General features: G+C 45.3%; 2 long non-coding RNA genes and 1 other non-coding gene across 3 annotated transcripts; 2 read left to right on the forward strand and 1 right to left on the reverse strand.

Annotated features, from left to right (window-relative positions):
* Nucleotides 1-27,125, reverse strand: LOC135392909 (uncharacterized). The gene is made up of 3 exons (XR_010422297.1): nucleotides 27,022-27,125; nucleotides 24,225-24,335; nucleotides 1-165 (listed from the first exon to the last, which is right to left on the reverse strand). It is a non-coding gene; the product is annotated as an uncharacterized LOC135392909 (long non-coding RNA).
* Nucleotides 1,079-1,149, forward strand: Trnas-gga (transfer RNA serine (anticodon GGA)). The gene has a single exon. It is a non-coding gene; the product is annotated as a tRNA-Ser (tRNA).
* LOC135392910 (uncharacterized) lies at nucleotides 25,597-27,111 on the forward strand. Its single transcript, XR_010422298.1, has 3 exons — nucleotides 25,597-25,708; nucleotides 26,777-26,897; nucleotides 27,024-27,111. It is a non-coding gene; the product is annotated as an uncharacterized LOC135392910 (long non-coding RNA).

Consider the following 27,125-nt stretch of genomic DNA (forward strand, 5'->3'; position numbering starts at 1 on the left):
ACCCTTTCACTAAGGTCTTTATTGAATGACTCAACACTGCACTAGTCGAATGACGGCATCCAGAGAAGTGTTCTTGGCCAGATGAAGCTATTGACAGACTCCGTTGCTGCACTTCCCCCTGTAATACGACCCAGGGTTGTATGACCGATTTATGGAACTTCGGGCCTAAAACAGAATAAGAAGATAAAATTCACTGCTGCATTGTCAAATGTTGTGTTACGACGGGCACATTATGAGCAAGAGTTTTGTCTTCACATTATTCATTCGCCCCTCTGATGCTTGGTTTAAAGCAGAGGTTCTCAACCATTTTATGCTTCCCCAGGCAACGCAGGTGCGCTAGTATATGTCTAAAATTGGGCTAACTTGAGACATTACAGATACTGATAAATTTAGACGTCTAGAGGCTGTCCATAACGCTATACGGGGAAGGGATGGTCTACGAGACATGGCCGAGATATTTCGCAGTAGACGTCTACTGTTATGCGTCTAAAAGCATATCACATGGTGGCCACATTTAGACTTGCGTCACAAATTTCTACAATCTTTTTCACAGGAGCTATATGACATAGCGTTGCCTCTGTGATCTGCCAAAAAATTATCAAAGTAGTTTGTTTTTGCTGCTGTCACGACAGAGCGACTACAAACCATGTGCCTAGCAACCGTGAGGTTCAGCGTGATTAAATTCAATTTTTATTTGCAGTGAGCCCATGTAGAACCTAGTCTGAATAAAGTTAAAGATCGTTACACGCAGGCTAAAGTAAAATACGACTTCGTGAGAGGGCTGCAATGAGACAAAAAGAGGTGCCATAGGTGCGAAGAAACCTTCGGCACGCCAGTTTGGAAACGTCGTCGGCGGTGTGGAAATCACCTTCGACGGCCCATATGTCTAAATTGCAGCAGAGGGCGCAGCCAGCGCAACGGTCCGTGTTCAAACTAGATCTACGCGCGCCACGCCGTTTTCGTCTGGGACGCCATCACAGGGGTGGCATCCAATGTAAACAACGAGATTTGGCTAAGGCAGACCACACTTAGGGACGCCTCATACGCCCGGAAACCAACGAAGCTGACAGACTGCTGTGCTGGTATGGTGTAGTGGTAGCATATCTGACCGGAAATCAGAAGACCCAGGTTCGATTCCTGGCGTCAGCGCCTCTTTTCCCTGAGTTGTTGCATTCGTTGCATCCAATATACTTCTCCGTAGACGAAAGCGTGCTGGGCGAACGCAATGCATCCTGGACAGATCCTGGTCGCACGTCACACCAAACGTCAAGGCACACGTGACCTTAAAGATGGCGGCGGATGATCGGCGGCCAAACCGTTTGTAAACAATGCAGTTGTTGTTTCTGCGCAACGTTTTCAATGTTTTGTCAATGTCGATCACGTTAATTATTTTGTATCCGATAATTTCCCAGTTAGACGCACAGTTTTGCACACAAGACCTCGTACTGTTGGCTTCCAAAGATGCGGTGACGACCGCGCGTTAAGACTCACTGAGCCGATGCGATGTACTTAACCTTAAACTAAGGAGAAATGGGCCACCACGTTGTGGAAGAAATACCGCATAGTTCACGCTGCCAAAATACGTTCATATCTTGGCGTTATGACCACAGAAATATGTCGGTAAGCGGCAAAACGACATGTAAACGAAGTCACATAACCTCAAAATGCCGTTGTTCTATGACGTGCGACGAGTACAAGATGGAAGTTTTGCCAAAAGCACCCGCTTGAGTGTAGTTACCACTGATCTCTATGTATAAAGGCTGGATAGCGCATGGGAGAGGGGCTCGTGGGGGAGAGGCGTGCCTTCGGGCCGCCATGTTGGTGGGCCCTAAAGTGCTGTGTGTGCCCATAGAAAACAATGGGAGGCAACAGAGATTGTGAGTATTTATTGCGCTGCAAGCATTGGTCGTTGTTTGTCATCACACAATTTTGTAAGGTGCCAGTATACTGATGTATCCTAACAGTGTTTCACAGGTGTCCTGCCGTTCGATTCTTAATTACGTTATGTTTTTCATTCCGAAACTAGACCGTCACTGCAGTGCAGCGCTGGGGATTGTACTACAGCACGTTTCCCAGCCAATATTTCAATAAGAAACGACTTGAGGTTAACAACAACCATGTATATAATATCCCGTACTGCGTTCTGGACAAAAATTGTTCCATAAAGAACGGTCCGGGAAAAGATATACTCGCATGGCAGAAAGAGATCGTTCTGTAGAATCACAGCCGTTGTTTTAGCCGTGTATGCGTTTAGTATGATTTATATCAAGCATCGCCTTAGAAAGAGTCTTTTAGTAAACGACAGCGGTGCTTTGCCTCGCAAATATGGACACACCGAAGCAGCCCAAATAATTACTTCACGCAATTAGATCACACTCATTAGGACAGTTAATCAGGTAGTGATGTAAGCTTAATCAAATTAAGTTACTTAGAAAGTGGTAGCACCTGCTTGAGACACAGGACTTATCTCTTTTTGAAGTACAGAAGTATCTTCTATGTTTGTTTGCTTCTTCCTTTATTTGTTCTGATTATTTGCAGGCGCGATTGTGCCAAACTGAATGTCCTTCTCCCAGCACTCACGTGCTTTTGTTGAATACAACTGCAGCGTGAGAAAAGCTGCTTGGGGACGGGGTCCTGCTATCCAGTGCTGACTTTGTCATGCTTGTTATGTGGAGCATGTTTCAAAAAATTCAGCTCCACGTATGGTCTTCAAATTGCAACAGGACTATTTGGAGCTTGAAACAGTTGTGATTTTGTCATTTTGGCCCTCGTGTACTCAGTCTGTGAAACGCAAACAAAAAAGTCTAACACGATATGCTTTTGTAATGAAGATCACTGATGATGAGTAAAGAGAATATACGTGTTCAAGTTTATTCAATATTTTATATCATTCATTATATTATTCAACATTTTATGTCAAGTTTATACAACATCAAGTTTATTCAAGTTCAAGATTTATTTCTTGCACTTATGCGTTTCAGGATACAATGAACGTGCAGGGAGGTCGCAAAAGGCTACATTTATTGTTTTGTGACCTTGCTACAATGGCAATATATATTTTAGGAATGGCAATGATCAGGTACGCTCTCTAAATTTGTAGCACTCAATGTTAGGTTGCAATGAGCAATGAATAGCAACTTCCCTCCTGATATTTTCTCATATATGCTAAATTTTAAATTTAATGTGATCAAATATGTGATAATATAACAATAATATATAAGAATATAATATGTGATAAATGAATGTGATCAACAGTAGACGTAAACAACATGAGTAGCCAGAGAAGGAGGAGGAGCACGTTGCAAAAAATGCAGCTGCACATCTGAAACTCCAATCATTATCATCGTCATCTAAAAGGGAGTGTGGTAGCACTGACGTGAAACCAGGCACGATTTCTGAAGATCTTCTATGACACTTTCCGCAGTTTGCACACTTTTCTGCAGCGTCAGTCTCTCTCATAGGAGTTACTTTGCAGTAACGGTGACTCCCATCTTACATTTTAATGTGCGAGGGCTCTCTTGCCCTACACATGTACGGTTTCCAAACTGCAACATGACGATTTGGAGCTTGAAACTCGAGCCCTGGTGTACCCTGTCTATGAAATGGTACCAACTGAATCATGTCTGAAACGTGATGTTTAATGGAAGATGGCTTTGTTGGTTGTGCATTCTGCGTGACAAAGATGTAACACGATATGCTTTTGTAAAGAAGATAAGTGATGTTATGCTCTATGAATAAAGAGAATATACAATTTTCAAGTTCAACATTTATTCTGGCATATACGCATTTCAAGATACAATGAATGTGCAGGGAAGTGACAAAACAATACATTTATTGTTTTGGGACCTCCCTGCAATGACAATATATATCTCAGGAATGACAATGTACACGTACACTATGCAAATTTGTTGCACCCAATTTTCATACATGCTGAATTTTAAATTTTTGTTTTGCTGCCTATGTGTTCAGTATATTACAAATTGCTTAATGCAAACAATACTTTGTTAATTTCAAGCTTTTTGCTCCCATCTAAGATATTCCTATCCTGGAGGAACTGCCACTTCGACACCATAAAATATTCAGTAGGTTTCACTCTGGCAGGCCCTGCCACTGCAAATTTCCTGAATTGAAACCCTTCAAACTGTGTCATAATCTTAAATACGTCAATATTTCTGCAAGTAGTTGACATGCTGGATGACACTCCTCCTGCAGCTAAGGCAACTACAAAGAGTTCCAAGAGGCCGAAGGTAAAACTACAGCTGCATGAGTGTGATCAACAGTAGTGCATTCTCAATAAATAATTTTCTTCTTATAGCGTACATGTGCATGCCTATTAACTGGAACAATTATCACAGCTCCCTGACAAGTTTTAATTTCTGAGAGTGTACTGTAGAGGCTGCTTATATCTACAACAGTTCATACAAGGTATTATATACTGTGAATGCCTTTAAAAATCCCATGTGACACATATCCCTTTACTTTCTGGAGGTGCTGTGGTAGTCAAAGTTTGTGGGCATTACGCTGGTTCTGCACCCATTTCTTGAGTATGTCGAGGCAGCTGTGAAGTAACCTGCATTGATGATGATTATTCCAATTTTTATGGTGCATCGACAACAAAGGAAATAATACATCAGAACATTGGTTTGGGTGCAGCCAGTTAAAAATGAATATGTTGTTTAATAAATGCATTGGACAAATGTTAAAACATCAGTTTAAAACATGGTTTACAATCCCAATATCTTCTAAAAATTAAAAAGATTAAAAACTATTCTAAAAAGAATATGGGGAACTCTTCTAAAAAGAATTATAATCTTTAATTATTATATTCCTGGGTGAAGGAGCCTATAGTGTAAGGTGTGTTTCTGATGTGAACATGTAAGAAAATATGCGAAACTGAGAGAGGCTAACCACAGTGCGTGCACTGAGGTTGTTCCTTCCTGTAAAGTAGAAACCAGTGGATGAGGAACGTGATACTTACCTGTACACCCAGCCGTATCACACTGCACAGATTATTCACTGGGTAGCCCTCATGACGAAACCTGTATTGAGAGACCACTTTTGCCTTAAAAACTGCTAGAAATAGCACGACACGCTACAAATTATTACTATCGTAACAAGCTGACGATACAGCTCAGACACAAAGGCGTTATTCAAGTCGCGCCACACCACCGTTACGTAGGATTCTTTGTCACAAATCAAACCAAGGCACAAAACAATACCAATACATGAAAAACGGTGACAATCGTGGTCTCATTATGACGTAATACCGAACTTGTGTGCGAAGGTAATTCAAAGAAATGAATGTGGCACTTGCTTCCGCAAAGAACACCGTGTACCATGCTAGCAATGCACGCAAAAAAGCGCTCGAGTGCTTGCACATATATTGATGACAACACTACCTGTGTAGTGTAACATGTTCTTTCAACCATATTATGCACTCAAACTGTATTTGCCGCCGGGTAAAATGCAAGTGTGCTCGATTGAACGTCGGAAGAGCGATCAAGCAACCTGCATCCAGTGTTCGTTTTGGACAAAAAAACACTTCATAAAGGTCAACTAAATATACAGAATGGACGCCTATTTATTCCTTGATGAAGAGTGACTCACCTGTATAAATTTAGGCCCTGTAACCCTGCCAGTACGGTTGGTACGACCGTAATTGCAAGAAGTTGCCATGATCGCTGCGGCGACTGTTGTGGGTACAGTAAGATGGCGGCCGGTTTCTTCACGCTCGCGCTCCCTATCCGCCATCCAGCCTTTTACAATCGAGATCAGTGGTAGTTACAGCAACAGCGGGATTCTATCACGCTGCGCACGGCACCTTATTCTGCAGCGCCGCCGCCGCCAGATGTGCTGGCACTGCAACCTGGCGTACTTGCATAACGGTACATCGATTTCGAAACTCAGTGAAACCGATTAATTTCCTGCAAAAATGAGAAAAAAACCCGTTCTTCATATTTTCCACTAAAAAGAGCTGTCTGACCTAGTTCACAGTGTGATTCGTGAAGTGGCGAAACTCGACTCCTTACTGTAGCAGTGCTGGCGCCTGCGAAAGAGTCTCCTAGGACTCTACGCTGTAAGGTGATAAGACATATCGGCCAGGGGCTCTAAATGATCTAAAGGGTAAGGGAGGGTGATCTTTCACATTGTTGCCGTACAGGTGGTCATCTGGATGCTCCCCGAATGGCATACGAAGCGTATATGGCGTATATTGCGCATCTTGCCCATCCAGGCGCCGCGAAACGCCGCTACGCCATGTGTCGGAGGTCGCCGCCGCCTCCACACGTGCTAGGGTGGCAGGCCGCCACCGCCAAAAAAATCTGCCTGGCGCGTAGCTCTAGTTCAGATTACTTCGCTCGCGTTCGGTTGTTTGATGGGAGCTCACGCTACAGAAGTGTTTCGAAGTTCCCAGCGTCGCCCATATTTTGTTTTGCAATCTTTGGGTCAATGACGCAGTTCCAGCATCCAGTCCTAGTGCAATGAACGATTGCGTTAAAGGTCAGATATGCCGATTTTGAAGTGCTGCAGAACTGAGCGATACTCGCGCTGTGTATTCATTAGCGAACACTGAATATGTGTGTGAAATATCTTGGTCCAAGTGTTTGTAGTTTTTAGAATAAAACTTATTTTAGTTTCCTAGCACGCCCGTCAGATCGTCGCTAACCCTGCGCACGGGCGCACCGACGTCACTGCTCTAGGTTTATCTGTCTTTGGCATGGCATGGCATGGACTCTTGGCTTGGCCGCTTCTTTGGTTTCGTTCTCTGTGCATCGCACATTAGCAAACAGCTGCCGGAACAGCTGCATTAGTGGTTATTGCTAAACAAAGAAACAAAGCATGTAAACATTTCTTTGGCACGACGTCGTTTGGAAAGCGCACTTTCTTGTGCTGACCTTGGCTTTTATGAGCTGAAGAGATATGATATGATATGCCACGGCGAAGTTGTCAAGAATGCGACCGTACTGCGCTGTTAGAACAATTCATCGGAGAATTCAAGTGTTACCTATCATAAGTTGCCAAAAGACCAAGCAGTGTGAAGTTCTTGGCTGACAGTGACTAATTGCCGTGCGGACTGGTTTCACTTCAAGGATTTCGTCCTGGAATGTTATTATAGTTTACGCTCGAAATCGTCTCAAGTGAGATGCCTGACACACGAATTTTGAATGTGCGCGGAGGATCAAGGCAAAAAACAGGAGCAAAGGGTATGTCGAGGTTCAAGTTAATGTTTATGGAGAAATATAGCAGCTAAAGCGGAACAGATATAAAATTAGGGAGTTTCATGAATCGATTGTGCAGCTGTCCGCTGCGCTTCCTCTGATATAGCCACGATGAATAACACAACACTATTGATAACCTAACTTGTGAATTACCACAGGTGCATGCTGAAGACGGAAATGAAGCAGGGTCTGACTTGCATTGCTGACACTTTTTTTTGCTGAATTTGCAGAAATTGCTGACACGTCAGTTGCAGTCTAGCTGCCACCAACTGGTATGACAATGTGATGTTATAATTTGAGTATTCACCTATATTTCACTTTTCATGGGCGCTCTCATGGAAACATCTTGGCACCGCTCCTAAATTTGCCCTCAACGTTACAACATCTGCTTTCAGGGTTGAAAACAACGGTTGTCATTCCGATTAACTGCAATCTCCCAGTTCAAGCACTTTTGCTGTCCAGACACAGGTTCCTGTGGATGGGGTGGTACAAGCCTCACTGTCTGATATGCAGTAGAACGTCGATTTATGAACAGCGAATGTTTCTCGAAAAAAAAGGGGAATTTATAAACCGAGGTCTTAAATAACTAGAAGAATACAGTTGGTTTCTCCACGAAGTGTTCATAAAGCGAGGGGATTCGCAGATCGAACGTTCATAAAACGAGGGTTGACTCTAGAAGGTACGTTACATTAGTTCAGTTAATTTGCCTTTTGCACATTTTGGTTACTGTTAGCTGGATTAGTGTTAGAGCTACAATCCTTTCTGACACGCAGAGGCTGATGTCGTCTCTGATAACGTTTTAGAATTTTCATTGTGATGAACGACCATTGAGGAAGGTGCCTCTATTATTTGTGAACGTTTCATTGAAGAGTAGCCCAGAATTCATGTTTGCATTTTGTACTGTTATTAATTCACTGTCTGTATTCTGAGAGCTAAAAAAATGGAAACTATTTAGTTGTCACAGCTTCACACTGGAGAGTGATACTGGACTGGCACGTAAGCTAAAATGCCTGCATTCTACAATACTTGTGTTGCACTTGGTGCATTACTGTAGTGGGCAATGTCGCATTCATTACATTTTTCGCGGGTCTACTGCACAAATACTGTGTACATATCGCATACATGTTTTTCACTAGGCAAAAGTACCTGAGCAGTGCTGTGTAGTCTTTTTAGATGGTTTTCTAGCATAGTACGTAGTACCTAGAAGAGCACTGTGCAAGTATTCGGCGATAGAGATTAGCAACAGAAAGAAGATAGTTGAGAGCATCTAAATTTTTAATGAGTTGAGACTTTCGTGCGGAAGATTGCACTTCTTCCCCCCCCCCCCCCCCCCATATCTAACATGAAGTTATAAAATTCCAGGATTTCGAAGACATGTTGTAAGGTAGCGAGCGAGAGTTGGTTCAAGCATAAAAATAAAAATACAAACATGTATAAAAAAATGAAAAGGCGGTACGACTCGCGGACAGGGTGGAACCGCGTTTATTTAGCTTCGTGCAGCAGAGCGAATGAATCCGCGCGCCAAGCAACTTAAACAGATGAGCCTGATGATGACGATGACGAGCTACCTGCAGGAGAACGGTCAGTTTCTCCCACACAGCTTCCCCCGTCCGAGGAAGGAGGCATCCTCGCGCCGGAAGAAGCGGTGAACGGGGGAACGTAAGCCTTCAAACGCGAGACATGCACGGTTTCGGTAGACCGGCGCCGCCGGTCCGTGGGAGGATCTTCGGGTTCCACAATATAGGAGACATCGGAGAGCCGACGAAGAACGGTATTAGGACCAGAATAATGTCGGATGAACTTCTCGGCAAGTCCGGGCGTCCGGCGAGGCACCCAGAGCCAAACACGATCACCAGTAGCGTGAATGACGGATCGACGAGGCTCATCATACCGAGCTTTGGCTGTAGCCTGGGTTGCAAATCTCCGGTACCGGGTGACTTGGCGACAGTGCCAGCCAGTGTGAGGTTGTCTCCTGTGTCGGGGACGTAGGGGAAGATGGTGTCGATCGTAGAGGACGGGTCACGTGCAAACACCAGACCAGAAGATCGGGACTAAAGCTCGTAGTCGATTGTACAGCGGAATTGTAGGCAAACGCCACGAATGGCAATAGGCAGTCCCAGTTAGCGTGGTCAGCCGAGACGAAGAATGACAAGGAATCCGCCAGAGTGTGGTGGAAGCGCTCTGTGAGGCAGTTCGTTTGTGGATGGTAGCCCGACGATGGCGTGTGTGTCACTGAACAGGCAGAGAGGTTGTCTTGGACTAGATTCGCGAGAAATGGACGACCGCGGTCACTTACGAGGTATCGAGGGGCGCCATGACGGAGTAAAATATTGTGGATGAAGAAATCGGCTGTTTCTTCAGATGATCCAGTGGGAAGTGCGGCAGTCTCAACGTAACGAGTTAAATGGTCTATGGCCACGATGACCTAGCGGTTCTGTCGCGCATGCAGTGATCGGAAGAGGACCGAATAGATCAGTACTGACTCGCTCAAAGGGGGCTTCAGTAGCGGCAAGGGGTGCAGCAAACCCGCATGTGGGGGAGGGGAAGACTTCCGTTGCTGGCAGGGTCGGCACTCGGTAACGTACTTCAAGACCGATGAGTATTACCGTGGCCAAAAGTATCTCTGCCGAACCCGTTCATATGTCTTGAAGAATCCAAGCTGTCCTGACGTCGGATCGTCGTGCAGGGCGAAGAACTTACAACGGGTAGGAGTCAGTTTCAAACAGGCAAGGGATGAGTTGACACTGTAGCACTGTCAGTTTCAAACAGACAAGGGATGAGTTGACACTGTAGCACTGTTTCCCTGAATGTTGCCCGTGAACGCCTTTTGTGCCAAATACTGACCTCGCCACCATGGTTATTCATGTACGCGTATTATGCTACAGTGTCTTGTCAACTCAGCCCTTGTCTGTTTCATACTGATGGAGTCGTACACTCTTTTTATTTTTATTATATGTGTTCGTATTTTTCTTTTATGTTAGTACCAACCTTCACTCTCTGCCTTACAACATGCCTTATATATTCCGGAACTTTGTAACTTGATCTTAGACCTGAAGGAGTGCAGCCTTCTACACGAAAGTCTCATCTCATTAAAATTTAGATGCTCTCAATCTTCTTTATGTTGTGCAAAATCATAAAGTAAATATGACTATTCATTTCTTGTCATTAATTTTTTTTTCTGCAGTCGTGAGCAACCCTGAGGACATATGCAAGAAAGAAAGCCTCTTTGGTATGACGAACCCTCATCATCTGATGAGGATTCAGTGCTTGATGAATGGTTCATGTTCTCAGGCACATGGAAGCTTGAACCAATAATTCATAAAAAACAGAAGAAGCCAGTGAGTGCTAGCACCAGGTGTTCAAAATGGACCTTCCTGCTACGAGTCACGGATGCTATATCTCAGGCACTCATTGACTTTTCGTAAATTGCTTGTTGACTTTGTCACAACGGGGAGCTCGGAATAGCTCTGTTACCTATCTGTTAAATGACCTTAGTTGTCCGTGCGCCATAAAACCCCGAATCATCATCACCTATCTGTTAATGTTGCAGCTTGTGTTGTGTTTTTCTGTTTGTGTGCTCCAGCCTCAGAACAGTTACTTTGGATCAGGTTAGGCACATTTCATCCAGACATGGCAAACAGGAAGCGGTGTTTTTCAACACAACTTTGCAGTGGTCTTCCTGAACTAGTGCTGCGGCCATTAAGCGTGAATGGAAAGCCACAAATTATATTCACTGTACTTTTAGTCTGTGCTAAGTAATGCTGTTCAAATACTGTCAAATGATCATTTAATGCCACACTATGTAGTAATAAAGTTCAGTACTTCGTTGGAGTGGGAGGAATGGAAGCGCATGAATGCAGGAAGGAGACTGTCATGGCATGACAAGTGTTTATGTATTGTACATTTAACTACTTATTCTATTTCTTACATTTTACCAGCGTATCGTGTCAAGCCATATTGTATTAATTTGGAACATCTTCATTTTAGTAGCCAGAGCAGCTGTTACACAGTGAGAACATAGCCTGTGCGTGTGTTTGTTTTTTCCACCGTGCCCCTTGGTTTTCCTCTCTGATGATACACATATTAGGGATAGGTTCTAGAGCCGGTAGCCCCAGCCAAGTGAGAATTGCCCTCCAGGGGTAATCCTGCTGGCAGATGAAACATTCAGTTTAAATTATTTGGTGGACAGGAATTGTGTAGCTTCACACAAAAACTACTACTACTACTACTACTACTACGAAGTAAGAGTGGTTTCAAATCCAGCTTTCTTGTGTTACTGACATTATCACACAAGATGTAGTATCCTCTATAATCCTTTATACAGGGTGTCCCAGCTCACTGCGAACATATTTAAGAAAAATATATATGACACTTTTTCCAAGATGAAATCAATTGCAATATAGCATATGCTGAAGGGCACTCCTTAGAAGGGCATTAGCAAAGTCCAAAGGCAATGTCTTAATTAACTTTCGTTAATTAACTTTTTTAATTATAAAAGCTACGAAGTTGTCCCCATGAGAACATCTGTTCCTTTCGGTCATCTGGCATCGTAGCCGTTTTCAGAACAAAAATCCGTTCGATAGATCGCCCGCAAAAAATTCGTGAAGGAACGCCATTTTTTTTCTTTATTTTGTTCATTGCACATCTTTGGAGACGCGTATTTCCTTCATCCCGAACGTGAGAGGGGGAAGAGCACAGTGCCGCCTCATGCGTGGAAGATGAGCTTTAACTTGCGGAAACAAAACAGGAGGAAATGTATCGGGTGACTCTATCGGAACTAGCCTTATCTTGGGTCGCATTTTCTGTTTCCTTTTAATCTTTTTCCAGGACGCGAGAGGCAATAGTGTGCTCTTTCTCCCTCTCACATTGGGGGTGAAGGACGCGTCTTCTAAGAAGCGTAATGAACAAAATAAAGAAAAAAATGGTTTTCCTTCACGAATTTTTTGCGGGTGATCTATTGAGCGGATTTTTGTTCTGAAAACGGCTACGATATCAGGTGACCGAAGGAACAGATGTTCTCATTGGGACAACTTCGTAGCTTTTATAATTAAAAAGTTAATTAAGACAGTGCCTTAGGACTTTGCTAATGCCCTCCTAAGGAGTGCCCTTCAGCATATGCTATATTGCAATTAATTTCATCTTGGAAAAAGTGTTAGATACATATTTTTTAAATATGTTCGCAGTTAGCTGGGACACCCTGTATAGGGTGTACGTACAGTGCAATCAACAGATACTATTCAGAAATTTGTGTTTCCTACTGTGTTGAAATGGGACAGTTTGTATCTGAGACCCACAGTGAAACGCAGATAGCCAAAGACAAACTTTGATGCCTTCAGGAAACCTGGCAATACCTTGTAGGGACTCTGGATGCTCCCCAAAGTTCCAGAACACAGAGATCAAGGCTGCGTTTAAACAGCAACTGGTTATAGAAATCCAAGACAGATGCATGTGTAAGCAGTCAGAGATAGATTCTCTCACAGGGGACGCAGGGGCACACTCAGGATGATACTACAGGTGCCTGTGAAATAGAATGAGGAGAGGGGGAAGATATACAACCCTTTTCTTTCTTGTCTTTGATTCGATTGGTTAAATTGTGACTTGTTTAGCAGCATGTGTGTGTATATTCCAGAGTCTGCTAATAAATATATCAGCTGAGAGCTAGCAGTTGTGTCACAGGTGTCTCGTCCTGCCCTTGGTTGCTTGTGTTTCACTATGGCCATGTTTGCTATTGCCAAAAAAAATACCATAGAAAAACATGAAAAGAGCAAACCTGAAAAGATGCCTGGTCTAGTGCTCACACGGAGGCAACGCAATGAGGTAACGTGTTCCATTCACGAACTATACATAGTAGTACAGATCACAACGGCAACCAATTATTCAAATTTTTCTGGAACATTTTCTCTTTTGGAGCTTTGATTGTCCAGCCTATTATTGGAGCTTGATGTGATTCCCCTGTCGAGATATTTTAAGTCTGCTGATCCTGTACAGTTCGTTTGTTATGTTTGTTCGTTATCTGCGTTTGGATAGTTGGTAAGTACATTCCTTGTTGACATTTCTATTTGCACCATGTCCCAATATTGCTGATTGACGGAAATGTAAATAGATTTATTTGCTTGCCAATACACAAGTGGCGTCTTTTCAGATGGGATACCCTGTTAAGACATAAAAGTTGTACTCTTAAACGGCACAATGATGGTAGAGTCTAGCATTGTTTTTTGCCGCTTCACATATACTACTATTCTTCTGCTACTATTATGCTACTATTCTACTAACTGTTCACTGTTATTCGTGTGCACATGTATGAGTAGGAAGGTACAGCATGTGCATAAAAAATAATTTCTTATGCAGCCACATATATAGTTCAGAAGATGAGATGATGCACTACATAATAGATGTCTAAGCATATATACTTCAAGCATACTTCATGTGCACTGGTTATGCTAAAGCATAACTTCCATGAAGACTCGAGTTACCTTGTAAGACTGGCCTTTGCGAATAATTTCGTAACGTGTCTCTAACTGTAAAGGTAGGAGGCAGTTGGGAATATGCTGCAGACATTGGTTGTATCTTACAAAGTGCTTATCATGTTCTACATGATAAATATTAAATACGAAGCGATGTGTGCAATAATTCCTGCGAACAGAGTTAATTCAGAGGCAGACCAGATGCCATGACGACACTCACATAAATTGCCTCTATCACTTTTACACACCATGGTCTGAGTGGTGAGTTGAATAGCACTCTACAGAAGGATAAGGTGCACCCGCTGACTTGATTTCTTGGACCTATGCTATGCCCTAACTCTTCAGAACCCCGAAACAACATTTCTAAGTGGCAATATGTGCTTTGGTATTTCGTTTGCGTTTGCATGGTGTGCAACCACATGGCTTTTGGAGCTTTCGTGTGGATGTTTTTGTGCTCATTAAAAACAAAAGCCAGATGTGAGACATGAAGTGCAGTAGTTTTTAGCATGCTACACGACACAGAATGACGTGGGAGTGTGTGATCCACAGAAGGCTTCTGTAAAATGCACAGAACCCCACAAAAGCTTAAAATCTGATTGGTATTCACGTGGCTTGTCTTTCCACAATACCGTCGGAGGTACCAGCTCCCGTGGCTCAGTGGTTAGCGTGCTGGCCATGTCACGTCGAGACTGGGAGGTACCCGGGTTCGAATCCAGGTGCCTGCTGTGCTGTGTGGGGTTTTTCCTGGGTTTTCCTCAGACGCTTTCAGACATATGTCGGCACAGTTCCCTTAGAAGTCGGCCCAGGACGCACATTCCCCCAGGGCGTGAGTCGTGACGTTGCCCACATACGTGAGGCCGACAACGGCAAGCCCTATCACCACACCACCACCACCGTCGAAGGTGTTACACATCGATAAATCGTACATAAAACTTGTCCCGTAGCATTATGCGGTTTCTCGTATACGCTGTGTTCCTGCAAAAATTAAACGTCGGCATTTCGTTGCTAAAACGGCTGCCGAAACGTCAGTCAATTTCCTAAGACACTTGTCCCTACACTGAGCAAGTGCTGTATAGGGGCGAACGCAGACACGAGTTGATACAAATCGTTCGAGCTCACAAAACACAAACGACGAATTCCAGTCACAACATCGCACAGAGCTTGGTTCACAAATGAGTTCGCAGTTGCTGCACTGCTTACTCATCGCGGAACCAGCAGAACCCGGCTGTCCGCCACCTCCAAGCACAGATACGTGAAGCCACGAAAAGCCGTAGCTGGAATCCACTGACAAGAACGAAGGCGCGTACACGTCACAGTGCCCATTCGGGTGCATCTATGTCATAAAAAATGGCTGCGCCCATGTGTGTTTCGGAATGAATAATCTGTTTTTGTTTGTTTGTTTGTTTCTTTACATGATACTGAACCGAACTCGGAGGATGAAGGTGGATTTTGGGGAGAGTTGGACGTGGGCTTTCAGAATATCACAACCGTTTCGCCTATTTAGGAATATCGGCATAGCTGACCTTTACACGTAAGAACGAGCGCTGTTATAGCGGGGAGGCAACGTCCCTTTGTTCTCTGGACTTCGGGTTTCAGGGGTTATTTTCTTTCCTTCTTGTCCTTCGCTTTCAGATTTGTGTCTGTTCACAACCGCATGCAGTAGAGGGGTGGAGCACAGCAGGTGAATATTTTCTTTCACTGCAGAATGTGGTTGCGTATGACTAACGAACATAATGGAGATGTGGGACTGACCTAAATGCAGGGTTGCTACCGGAAACGGAAACGAGAAACGGTATAATTACCGAAATTCAACAGGAAACGAAAATGGAAACGTAAACAAAATTGTTTTAGTTTCCACTACCAGAAACCAAAAAGGAAACGAAATTCAAAAGTGGTAACGTTAACGGAAACCAAATTCACACGACGTGTCCCTTAGTGTTTTCGCGTTAATATAAAAATTATACATATCCGCGCTCTTCCAGTCATCATTCATTCATTCGTTTATTTTCGGGACTTTCTTTCGTGTTGAGCCCACTGCGCAGCAAGATGGACGCGAAAGTTTTGGATGACGTGTTATTTTTGCGCAGGAGCAGAGACTTTTGAAACTTAAAGGCATGTATTTCCGCAACCTAGAGAAGCATCTACTTGCGGTGTATAAGATTCGTGACGAACTTTGCATTGAAGTCTTTAGTGTTTGTGTTTGGTGTGGCTGTCCTTTTGCATCCATTATGTAACTAGGGCTGCGTTCCAATACCCCGGTTAGTCGACTGCATAGCGGTCTAACCGGAAGTGCCGCCATGTTAAGTCTCTTTCCAAATCTTGCCAAGCCCCTCAGTCAGCTACCCCCTAGTGCGCATCGATGCAGTCTAGTTATACGCCTGACCATCTGACAGCCGGGATGGAGACGCGCGTTGAGGGTACCAGCGTGCCCGCTGTTTCTGCTGGCTTTACATGTAAAGTTGCACATAGTGGTATGTTTTTTAAAACTGCGTAGAGAGTTGCAACACATGTTTAGTTGTGAAGGTGACAGTTTATGCACGATGTCCTTCAAACTTAGCGCATTAGAGTCCTGCTACGCTTGCGCCGTACGCATTTCTTTCGTGAGCAACGAGATGGCGCCACAGGCGCCTCGGCTAGGCAAGCCTGTTCCAATAGTGACAAGCAAAGGGGTCTACTCAGCTGCCTATTCAGGCGGCTTCGCGGGCGCGAGGTATTGGAACGCAGCCTAGAATATCTCACATGAAAAAGCCAAAACCAGACAGTACGAGTTCCGGATGAGAAACACAAAGCAGTACCGAAATTACCTCGGTAACGGAAACAGAAACAAAATTCTTAAAAGGAAACGAAAACAGAAACGGGAACGAAAAACCAAGTTTTTAGGTTACCGGAAACGGAACCCAAAACAATAATATTTTCGGTAACCTACCCTGCCTAGATGTCTGTTAAGATTCAAGCGTTTGGTTACGTTCAATGCTGTCTGTGGTGCAGTAAAAATGCTAGGGGCCACATAATTAAGATTGTTGCATTTGTTTTTAAAGGGTTACTTTGGAACCATCGGTGAGAAAAGTTGCTGCACATCGTAGTCGGTGTATAACATCTACAGTATATCTGCCATCAACTTTGTTTCCTTCTCCTGTGACGAATTATGCCTCGAATAATAGAGCAATCAAACCGAAACAGGAATGTGGAGAGGAGTCTCAAAAACTTTCCCTTCCGAAGGCCAACGCGTTACGTCACCCTGCATGAAGCTGACAAGTAGTATAGCACGCCGGTCGTAGCCGCTGCGGTACGTTCCCGGAACAAAACAATGGACGAAGATTGTGGTTCAGATCACTTGGACACAGATGGGAAGAAACAACGGTCATCTGCTTCTCAAAGAGTGAAAAAACAGCGCAGGAATGGTGGGACTAATGCACGGTTACGTCGGTCAAGCAGAGAAAGGAAGAAGTACTTCTATCGACGTTCGGCGGGAGCCAGACTTTTTCAAATTTCGATAGTCGTTTTTATGATTCCACCTTTGTTTTCAAGTGAGATATTTCATAACTGTGTACACTTCGCGTAAATGATTGTGGGAATACCGCAAGCTTGAAATCCATTTGGTTCCGAAGTCCCGCTTTTAAACAATGCGCACGTTGAGCAGTTCTTTCGTTTCATAGCTGGCTGTGTAACACCGCAGGCGTGATGTTGGCGCGGGTACTCTTGGTTTCATGCCTTTATTATTTTCATAGGTGCTTGCAGACTCATGGATTGGAGGTGACGAATACAACGCCTGCCCTGTGAGCCATGTGTTGGCACTGCAGTTTAGCTGCAGCTACGATCACATTTCAGGTAAACGAATACTGTTACCTTTTCAGATCTGACTGTGCTGTTGTTCAATATCCCTGGGTTTCTATGTGCTCGCTAATCTGACGCTAGTGTGAGCCTCTTGTAAATAATTTGTCACTGAATAGCATCAGTTACAGTTGGAGTGTCTGAACTGCGTCGCATTTATATCACTGATGCCATGTCAGTGCACGCTGTCAGGATTCTTATTTTTCAGATTCTGTAACACAATTTCCTTTTTAGCGTGTGCGCATTTTCATTTACAGAGTAGGATGTGTCCCGTCACTGTCTCTTTAGTAACCTCGACTTCAGACCACCCCACACGTGTGTAAAGTACTGGTTGCCTTTGGAGTAGCCAAGATCAGGGCATGGACCTGAAGACACAGGCATTGTTTTCAGCTACCAGTGACACAAGTATGGGGATTTGTGTACATGCATATTACTATCTCCTTTGGAAGAGTACTTAGATTTGTTGGTATTTTATTGTGCAAAAAGGGCTCACGATGTCCGGTAACTTGTCCACAAGTTTGCAACTCTAGTCAGTGTTTACCCAGTATGTTAATAGAAATAAACCTTGTACCAACATCCATGCTGCCTTTGGGAATTGTATAGACATAATATGCGAGAACCACACATACCTGCATGTGCATGTGAGGGACATATACCTGGATGAACCATTACATGGGCCACTTCGTGCCAAAATTTTGGTATAAATTGCATTTTTTTTTTAAATTAGGTATTTTTCGTGCTGTCCATTCTTTCAAACGGCCGCCGTCACTTCAGGGGTGCTCACACACACACAAAGATGTTCGTAGAACTATACGTCTTGCCTGCTCGCTGGGCACATCTGTAGAGCCCATTTAGTGATTCTAGGAACGTCACATCCTAGGTACATCACAGTTCTTGCGGGGCTTTTGCGCGGTAAGTATGCGAGTATATTCGGCATGGAAGAGGCTTTCGATTCGATTCGCAATTCGAATACCGAAATTCGTGTTCAGTTCAGAATTCGAATCGAAAAGAAAGTCTTCGCTTCGATATTCGAAAAATTCGAATATTCGCACCAGCAATGGGAGCGCAGTGCGAGCGACTGTCTCCGCGCTGCTTTGCGTTCGCACTGCAGTATCCAAACCGAAAAGTTCTCGATAAATACGTCGGTGTCCGTTTATCGATGTGAGTTCTCACGCGGCCATATCGCGTCGAACACGTCGTTACTCTCTTGGCTGTACGAGCACGTCCCACGCTAACACGGAAGCACCGTGCGAGAAGTGGGATCAAACAAGGCAATCACAGACTATTCGCGTTTTCGACTACCTGTAGGCGTCGCCCCGACCATTCAAAATGGCGGACGTATCCAGGTTGGTTGTCCGACCGAGCTTGAGAACGATATTGAAGTTTCTGGAGTGCACTGTAGATTCCCGGTGTTTCAGTGAAGGCGAACGGATATGAGACGCCAATCACATACCGCTTGTGGGCTTGTGTGAGAAGTCGAACGACAGGGCTACAGCCGTCGCTTCCTGCCTGCGAACTTCTGGCGTGTTTGGCCATCCCCACTTCTTCAAGGTAGCATTCACGTTTACTTCCAGCGGGACCCATGTAGAAAACAGGATGTGTTCGTGTACAGCAGGGAATTCTGGAAAATGCAAGCATACTGCACCTGTCCTCCTGCTTTGCTACAGGTAAGGTTGTGGTCGAAGAAGGATGCACAGCAGATGTACGACGCAGTGCCTCTGCAAGACTTCTGTCACGTGAAGCCAGGAAAGACACATGTGATAGAGCCCTAGAAGGTGACGCTAATAGCTAAGTTGCGACGGTCTTGCCCAGAATCTGCCATCGAAAAGCACAGGTATGCTGTCTTCACGTCGGAGCGTTGCACGAAGTTATAAATTTTCTCTTCACTCGCACAAGAAAACGAGTGAGAACTGCTACAAGGGTGTCAGGATTGCAAGCTAACAGTGAAAAAGTATTCGGTATGCCAATTATGCAACTGTGACAAGTATTTGGTCACTGCCTGTAACACAGGGATTTAGTATAACCATGCAACATACTTTTAACAGTAATGCGTACTTTGTCATTTATCTCTTGCAGAGGAAACCAACCCACCACCTCTTCTCTCTCTTCTATGGCTCAATAAGGAGAATCTGAGGAACCAGGATTGTCGACTGTTTGTACCATGGTTGCGGAACATCTATGGTTCTACTGATGCAGTAGCTAGGGTTGAAGAAGCAACACGATGGCAGCATAAGGCTGGGGAGTGGCATGACTATCGACGTGGCCTGGTCGCCGCTAGTGTTGCGCACCGGTGCTTCACGAAGTCCTCAACGCTGTTGAAGTCAGCAAGACCAGTGAACTTAAATCCACTGAATGCAGCAATTTTGCGAACAAGTAATGTATGCACAGCACCCATGCGAGCTGGAGTCACCAACGACGCAACTGCCAAGAAAGCCTACGTCGAACGTTTGAAATCAAGGGGACACACCGTGGTGATCCAAGATGTGGGGCTTTTTGTATCCCAGAGTTTGCCCATCATTCGCTGCAGCCTCGACAGTGTTGTGAGGTATTGTTGTGAGTGCTGTGAGGGAAAGCAAACACTGCTAGCAGTGTAATGCCCAGTGGAACTGAAAAACTCCTTTGCGAATCTCGAGAAGAAAACCTTGAAGGTTGTTTCACGCAAGTAAATGTGCAGATGGATGTAACAGGTGTGCATGTCACAGATTTCTTTTTGTGGACCGAAGCCAGCTCAGTTCTCGTTTCAGTCCCTTATGATAAAGAAAAATTCGAACAGGTTTGTGAAAAAATACAGGCCGTGTACGAGGAATACGTTTTCTCAGAGTTACTGTCACCTGTATAAGGGTCTGCCTCCTTCTCCTGCCTCTGTCTCCAAGCCCACAATATCTTCAGGGTAATAAATTGTGACTGTGTTAACGACTGTCAAGTTTGATGGGTTTCATTCTAACCAGTTGTACTTCCCTACACCACGCTGTGTGCCTTTCAGGTAAACAGTGCAACGCAGCAAACACAGACTTGTTTATTACATACCTGTCATACCTTACAGCATAACTGTGTATTTACATTCCCATGGGCTTCACATCATGTAGGGCCGCAGTAAATTCAATTCAGAAAAATATGTATAACAGGTGCAAGGCGTTCTTCTTCTCAACTTCAACTTCTCATCGGCCAAAACAGAAGGTGAAAGGTTCATCACACCAGCAACAATTACCATTATGTCGTCCAAGAGTGGAACAAGGCTTCACAACACTTTTGTAGTCAGTATTCAAAACGTCTTCATACGTTGAATTACGCGCTCTGCGTGCACTCTTGCACAAGCAATTTTCTGTGTTCGGACTGCGTCCGCTTTCGACAGTTGTTTCTGTTTACCTTTGAAGGGCGGCCTCACAAGTCCGATGACAGCTCATCAATGAGAAATCCCCGGTCCACCATTATTTCGTCTATGCCTGGCAGCAACTGCTCTAAGATGCCAGATGCCGAAAATATTGCGTTATCCGATGATCTGCCACCGTAGCATTTCCTCACATTAGCGATGATACCTCCTGGGGTTAGGCTTATCAGGTACTTACATGTGAACCCTATCTTATAATACGACCACCCGTAATGCGCATTTTAAGCACTTTGGCTGGGAGACTTTGGCTGGCGGAATTTCCGTGCAATCTAGCACCAAACGGACTTTCTGATACCTTGCGAAGTGCACTGGCATATTGCTTAGGACTACTTCTTTCGATGGCATGGTCACAACAGAGGAAAGTATTTTTGACAGAATGGGGACTGTCGATGGAATTATTTCGCTTACCGTTGACGCTGAACAGTCAAACAGGTGGCTTAAGAAGTGGAGCGGCAGGTTATGCTTGAGCTTCAGCAATGTTAGTACCACTCTTTCTCTACCAGAAAGTCGATGCTTTGCTGTTTCGGGCTGAATTTCAACATCTGCTTTAACAATTTCTCTGAGGAGGTCAAGAGAGGGCAGTCCCGTGAAACTGTTTACATTTTTCTCATTTAGCATATCGAGAAATTTCCAGCCGAAGCCTCCAGATGAAACAGTCACAGCTTTGTTCTCAAACATGGGGAAGTCAGAATGCTCAACAGTCTCACCAATCAACCTTGTGACTTCCTCTTCTCCAGCAGGGTCTGCATCACATTGGTCATTAGCAGACTCTTCCGCGGACTTGGGACTTCCGCACATGGAACCTGAGGGGAATTAACATGTTCAGGAAGTTAACCGGCCGATATCGATGTTAATAATATTGGTATAATTCTTCAAAAGCAGTCCAGCGGAAGACACGCAAGCAGAAGCATGACCACTCACGGTTAGCTGTGCAGCACTTCTTCTGTTGCTTCTGTCCTACCGCATGATACGCAGTGCTTCAAGCTGTGCTGCCTTCTCAGCATTGTGCACACTGCATACGGGCAGCTTTTGTGAAGGTATCGCTGTTGACTTCAAGCGACGACGTTTGCACTTCACACCTACAAAGTTACACGTTGTTACAAACAAGGATTTCATGCTGTTCGTACGCACCTGGGAAAAAGCAGTCGTCTGCTTTAAAGTGCTGAGAACACACCAACATCGTTGAAGTTACGGGCATCCCGATCTTTAGTCGCTGAATCCATCTCTTCTGGCGATTTGTCAAAGTCGGCGGCGTCCGACTGGTCTTCTTCTCGTGAGGAAAAACGTGGAAGGACAGGCTACCGTCCTTTCGACGCGCGGAACCGCACTGCGGCACCGAGCAAACATCATTTGATTTGCTTTGTTTCTTTCTTTCCGTAGCGCCTTCGTCCATGATTTAGAGCACTCACCACAGCCACCCACGACCTTTACCTTTACCGCTTTACACGTCCCAAGAAGTGACTCCTCTGCTGCCTGACTCTGAGCCGTAGCAGTAATACGATACAAAGGGCGGCGCGAGCACGCGAACCTGGATCGGATAGTTCAACTTTCTCCCGCTGCGTGGCGTCGGTTTCCCTGAAAATGCGAATACGCAGCCTGCACATGCCATCCCAAGCAGCACATAATATTGGACCCATATTGGCTGGTCATTGGCGATACGGGTCCAATATGGGACCCGTTTCGCCAAGATTTTCCCCATATTGGCTGAAAATGGGCAATATGGGCCCCATATTGCCCAGTTTCAGCCAATATGGGGAAAATCCTGGCAATATGGGCCCCATATTGCCCACTTTGAGCCAATATTGGGAAAATCTTGGGAATATGGGCTCCATATTGCACGCGTACACCCCATATTGACTGAACAGGGTACGTAGCCGTGTTGCACAAATGCCCAAGCAGCACGGCAAGATTGAACGTTGAAGCGTGTGAAATACCCTATTCACTACATCGTTACATTCAACAACTTCCCGCAGATGATACACATTGTTAGAAACAGTCAACGTACTTGGCATTCCCAACGTAAAGTTCGCTAGAGTTCGACACCTCAACATTCCACGTCTTGAAAGTCGCCGCCATCTTCCTTCGCGATGCCAATGCCAATCGGTCGAGCCGACTGTGAGCAAGCGAGTTGTTTGAGCGTAATCACGCGTCCTACAACTAATGCGCATGCGCGACAGCCCGAACGGACGTTTCATAGGGCTAAAATGTCGCTGGGTGCTGTAATGGTAACGAAATTCCGGCATGTCAAGTAAAAAACACAATGTTTGATAAGAAGGGATGGCTATTCTGTAAAGTTAGGGGATTTCAAGTTGCTGCAAGCAGTGTAAATTGCTCTGGCGTGTGTCCGTCACCGCCACGAAAGTGTTTCGCTGCTTTGTATTCTCGGAGCGGGTGTGGAAATTGTTAGTCCACAGAATATTGCGATCCCAATGAAGGCTTCTGAGGGATCTTAGGTATTGGCAGTTCTGTGGGACTGCTTGTGATCTTCAGCGCGGGCGTAGCACCTGTTCTTCGTTTTTTTTTGTGTTTGGGCAATGCCGTGTTTCTTTGCTTTTTTTTCGTTCTTTTTTTTTGAAGTGATGTGAACGTGGATCAATTAGATCCGCAGAAATAAAAAAGCAAAAATCATACAAAAGTAGTGAATATTATACAGCATAATGCTTTATTATTACACGGGCTCCCCGTAGGTGTTATCACAGAAATATTGGGAATATTGGCGCAAAATGGGCTCGCCAATATGGGCAGCCCATATTGGTCCAATATGGAGCCTGGTTGCACTCCCCATATTGGTCCAATATTGGCAGCCCATATTGGGCCAATATTGGCAATCTTGGCAGCCCATATGGGTCCAATATTGGCGTGCTGCTTGGGATGCTGCACACTGGATGCCCGGAGGTCGCCAAAGAGTCTCCGGCCGCTCGGCGATCGGACTTGCCCGTATCAAGGGGCGCTCAATGGTTGGCCTTGTCCGAGTAACATTTTGTTTGATTTCCAGAAAGGGCATTCCGGCATGCTCTCATCATGCGTCTTCTCCTCTCTGTCGTTACATCAAATTGCGCAGAAGCTGCTCCACTAATTGGCGTCGTATTGTCGGCGTTATTGTCGGTGGTCAAAGAGGAGTGCAACAGCATTACAGTTTCTAAAGGTTATGAAGGCAAGCAAATGTCTTTATTGCGGCTTGAAGGTTGTTTCCTGCTCTATCTTAATTACTGCGATATTGGTGCCTCATTTAATTACATTCTACCGTTGGTATTTAATATCCAATTTTAAGTAGATTGGCTATCTTGTACGTGCGTAATCTCGGCGTAGTGTGTGTATACGTACCCAACATCCGACTCCATCTGGAAGATGTCCGTAATGCAGTCTACCGTTCTTGTATGGTCCACATCCGTACATACACGATTTTGGCAGAATCCTGTTTCCTCTATGCCCGTACTGCGTTGCAAAACAAATGGAGTTCATGTTAATTATCACAACGTTAGTCCAGTTACGGCAGTACAAGTATCTGTTCAGTGCGGATGTGCGGCAGCAGTGACACGTCGTTATTTGGCACGTTTACTGCGTCTGCTCCCGAACGCACGTCATCAATTTCCGGTGACGTTTTTTTTTTAATGACATTACGTCTTGGACAGTTCTGAAAGGCAGGCTATTATTCTTCTAATTGATAGGCTCAGATTTATGCTCATGTGGAGTCCCCGGTCTGAAACAGGAAGAGAGCTCCCTCAAGAGGTACTATTGTGATCTTTGTGAGAGGGAAAATGCGAGCGCACGGCAGACAGCCTACTTGCGAATTGGTGCGACACTGTGTGGCGCCACATGGAAGCAAATGACGGGAATATTGCTGTTTTATCTGTAGCCGGTGTAGCGGACGCTGGACAACGACAAGGATGCCACACGCATGGAGCGCCCGCTTCTCAGTTCCACCGGCGCGGCCACAGAGGTAGGCGACCGTCATCGCCTCTCCGTGGCATACCATCATCGCCGTTCGGGGCTCATGTAGAGGAACTTGACCTCCTCTACATTTGGTGACCCGGACGACGAACATCACGTCCGGAGTAATTCGGTCCTTCACCATCCCAAATTTGTGACGACACCATCGAGCAGCACTACCTCCGGCACACGCGCACTTCACAGATTGAGACGCCTTCACTCCTGCCGCATCTCGGCACCCTTCACCGCACCCAACGCTTCTCACTGCCGGCCGCGACACTAGAGCCTTGCGCTCACCTGCCGGTCGGGATAGTCGCGGCAACCGACGCCACAGCACGCTTCAGCCCGTCTCGGCATCTCACCACGGCTCGCATAGCCTCGCCTCACTCACTTCACCTGGGAGTCTCGAGCTTCGGCTCCCGTGCCGGTCGCGGCACCCCAGGACCACGACTCCGAGCGCCTCACACTCTCTCGCTCGTCTCTACCTGACGGGTCGTTGTTCCCGTCCTCACCATCTCTGACATGCCGCCAACGTGCGCCGTGCCATGCACCTGTTCGACCATGCACGTCTACCACGGTCGCCCTCAACTGCAGCTTTTCCCAGGCGCGTTACCTGGACTCCAGCTCTTGGGATGCGTCCGCAACGCATCTGACGGCAGGGGGACCCGTGTAGCGGACGCTGGACAACGACAAGGATGGCTGGCCACGCGCATGGAGCACCTGCTTCTCAGTTCCACCGGCGCGGCCATGGAGGTAGGCCACCGTCATCGCCTCTCCGTGGCATACCATCATCGCCGGTCGGCGCTCATGTAGAGGAACTCCACCTCCTCTACAGCCGGCACCCCCGCATCATCATTATCCTTTTCGCCCACTCATAGGTGATAACGAATACCTTTGTTGTTGTTGTTGTTTTTCAAGTGTCACGGGTCCCAATAGTGTGCGCATCAGTAGGTAACTTCCACTCAGAATGGAATGGGAATGGAATACTGTAGCCGAGAAACAAGTGGTTCAAATGCATGTCCATGAGCGAATGAAACCAGCAGAGGAGCTTTCATTGAAAAGCTGCAAAGCTGTCGACATCGAAGGATTGCTGCTCTTTACAGAGACTAAACATTATCCAAGCACATCGCGACGATCGAATCTCCGTCTGTCCGTGATACCAGGCAGTAACAGCGCCCTCCCCCATTATAGTTTCTTGAAAGCATTGTTCGTGATAAACGACCGCTAGACTGCCAACCCAGTACTGTGCACAGCCACACGCTTAGAGCAGAGCTTCACGGCAGAGCAGGGTGAAGTCTAACAACTGCACAGAATGATACAAGTTATCACTTGTGATTTGTGGAATACTCGGGGAATTGACTTTTTTATTCCAATTAACATAATTGCATAAGTGTCACGAAAAGGCGTACTTCTCCTATGATTGGATAAGCAGGGGGCAGAAAAATATGTCATTAAGAGTGCCATAATCACACACCGTCGAAGCATTGCCGGCGAGGGAGATGTGCTGTGAATGATCAGTGCCGATTGGAGGTGGACGTTACACGGTGCTATTCTTCCACATTGCATTCCCAAATTCCTTCCTCCCCACCCCTGAGCGGAATTCCCCACCGGTTCAGAACCCTCTGTCTGGAGGAAAGAAATATCGAGAAGGGGGATATAGTTATTAGAACAAAGAAGAAAAAAAAAGAGGGAGGAAAGGTCAGCCAAACGACATGTTGGCTTGCTAGATGGGCTGTCTGCAGGAGAGGTATATTTTGTGAAAACTAAAGGTTGACAAAGATGCCTGGGAGAAAGACTAAATCAGCTGGTAGAGGGTACCATGACTATCTCTGGCGCAATTTATAGCAATTTTATAGCATGAGAACCTCTCCCTTATGCTGTTCAGGATTTATCCGACATATTGGACATTGCATTCCTTCCAGTGTATGAAGTAAGACATCTTTCAGATTATACTGAAGAGTTGGCGAATTTTGAGTGCAAAACCACAGATGATGCTCCGCACAATAACGCAAGTGGAGCAAAACTTACAAGTCTGACAACGTGGACGGCCAAAAGGGACACAACCGGGTTAGCGTAGTGTTCTACAGTATGATATGATAATGTTACACAAATAAACAGATCTATGGAATGCAGCCTTTGGGGTTATATATGATAAGATTGAGCTTACTTATCGGCTTATTTATGAACTTACAGTCGGGATATCCTTGTCGCCACACATCTTCACCAAGAACGAGTCGACTCGTGACGCATTTTTGCAAGTGCCTTCGCTGCATTTCCCGGAAAACTTTGCACCAT

This window comes from Ornithodoros turicata, chromosome 4, assembly GCF_037126465.1.
Source record: "Ornithodoros turicata isolate Travis chromosome 4, ASM3712646v1, whole genome shotgun sequence".
Taxonomy (NCBI): Eukaryota; Metazoa; Arthropoda; class Arachnida; order Ixodida; family Argasidae; genus Ornithodoros; species Ornithodoros turicata.